At 46.4% G+C, this 2103-nt stretch overlaps 1 non-coding gene across 1 annotated transcript; it reads left to right on the top strand.

Annotated features, from left to right (window-relative positions):
• The first annotated feature begins 1443 nt into the window (after nt 1-1443).
• On the top strand, nt 1444-1515 carry TRNAE-CUC (transfer RNA glutamic acid (anticodon CUC)). The gene has a single exon. It is a non-coding gene; the product is annotated as a tRNA-Glu (tRNA).
• The last annotated feature ends 588 nt before the right edge of the window (nt 1516-2103 follow it).

The raw sequence follows: 2103 nt of genomic DNA on the forward strand, positions 1-2103 counted from the left end.
GACAGAGATTTTGGACCTTGACAAAAAATAGTTGACTATCCCTGCAGTAGACCATAAGGGGGGGTAATGTAGGGATTTTTGGTTCAGCTCCTCTATGCTTTCTAAGGCTACTTGCTCTCCAGTTAAAGAAATCCATTCATACCCTGATATTCTATGATTCTGTGAAATGGTCCATTCCCCATTTCAGAGGGGACAGGAACAGAGAGTGAAGGAACCCCTGTGCTCATAACCTGAGCTCAAGGAAAAGCATTGAAACAAGCTCGAATTATGATTTAGGTTCCTCCATCAGAATCCCAAGAGGAACACAAAAGAGGAACAATCCTCCTCTGCTTTCATTTACCCCACCGCATCCCTCTCCGCTTCTTCTTCCGCCTGCCTAGTGGCTTGATTTCCTTTCAGAGTGGTAGCCGTGTTAGTCTGTATCAGCAAAAACAATGAGGAGGACTTGTGGCACTTTGGAGACTAACAAATTTATTTGGGCGTAATCTTTCCTGGGCTAAAACCCACTTCATCACATGCATGGAGTGGAAAATACAGCAGGAAGAGATATATACAGAGTCCATGAAAAGATGGGGGTTGCCTTAAAATCATAGAAGATCAGGGTTGGAAGGGACCTCAGGATGTCATCTAGTCCAACCCCCTGCTCAAAGCAGGACCAACCCCAACTAAATCATCCCAGCCAGGGCTTTGTCAAGTCCCCTGCCCTCTGACATGTCCTTTCACAGAATCACAGAGTTGGAAGGGACCTCAGGAGGTCATCTAGTCCAATCCACTGCTCAAGGCAGGACCAATCCCCAATTTTTGCCCCAGATCCCTAAATGGCCCCCTCAAGGATTGAACTCACAGAGAACTGTTTGAAATGGGCCACCCTGTTTACCACTACAAAAAGTGATTTTTCCTCCTACTGCTAATAGCCCATGACATGCTAACAAAGAAACAGCCGTGATTTAAAATCTCCACTCAGAAATGGTGAACAACAGCAGAACCCAAAGTAACTGAAGGAAGGGCGGATGATCACAGTTAGGACACAGAATTCAGAAGATGGCAAAGCTCAGAGCCCCGTTACATGGAGTCAGAATGCAATCAGCTGACAAAGAGGGGGAGCAAACTCCCTCCCTTGCTCTCTATGCCAAAGTTCCTGTCAGCTCAATGTCCAGGTCGGCTGCTGAGAGGGTTGCAATGGGGTCAGTGAAGGCAGAGGAGGATTGTTCCTCCTGGGTTTTCTTTGTGTTGCTCTGTGATCCTAGTGGAGGAAGCTGACGCATCATTTGAGTTTGTTTCAGTGGCTTGGGTTGGGCTCAGGTTGTGACCCTGAGCACAGGGGTTCCTGCCCGCTCTGCTCTTAGCCGCTCAGGGAATGGACAAAGGAGCAGCTTCAGAAATTGGAGAGAAAATAGCCTAGGGAAGTGTAGCACAGCTGAGAAGAACAACAGCCCCATCTTCTCCCTGGTGGTCTAGTGGTTAGGATTTGGCGCTCTCACCACCACGGCCTGGGTTCAATTCCCAGTCAGGGAAAAGTGACTTTACAGCAAAACACCTTAATTTATTCTTCTCTTGCAATTTGAACAAATTGACGGTTTTTCCCTGACTCCTCCATCTTCTACGTGATCTTGGCAAGGGCTTTGGAGACCATATCAAAATCAAAGCTTCCCATTGACTAGGAGCAGAATATGGGCATGTTTCCACTGTGCACTTCGTTGTCCACAAATAGACAGGTGCAAATTCTTGTTCCCCCTTTCTAGCTAGCCTAACCAATGTTGTAACAACAGTAATAGACACTCAGGTTGACCCAAGATGTCAGTTTTCTTGCTGAAACAAAACCAAAAAATCATTTGGGGTCAACCAAATTCTTTCAGCAAATAAAATATTCACTCAAAAAACTTTCATCCCACTCTATATACCAATCTTTGGAAGTAACCATCTCAGCAAAACTGACCATTAGCCTCTTCCATTCCTGAGGGCTAGCTGCTGTCGTGTTCTAAGCATAGACGATGGGCCTTTCACCTGTTGGCCACTGGTTTCTAGCTTGCTCAGGTAGCACTGATGAAAGGCAATGTGGTTTAGTGGCAGACCTACTTCTATCCCTCTGTCCAACTAGGCGTG

This window comes from Lepidochelys kempii, unplaced genomic scaffold, assembly GCF_965140265.1.
Source record: "Lepidochelys kempii isolate rLepKem1 unplaced genomic scaffold, rLepKem1.hap2 scaffold_94, whole genome shotgun sequence".
NCBI lineage: Eukaryota > Metazoa > Chordata > Testudines > Cheloniidae > Lepidochelys > Lepidochelys kempii.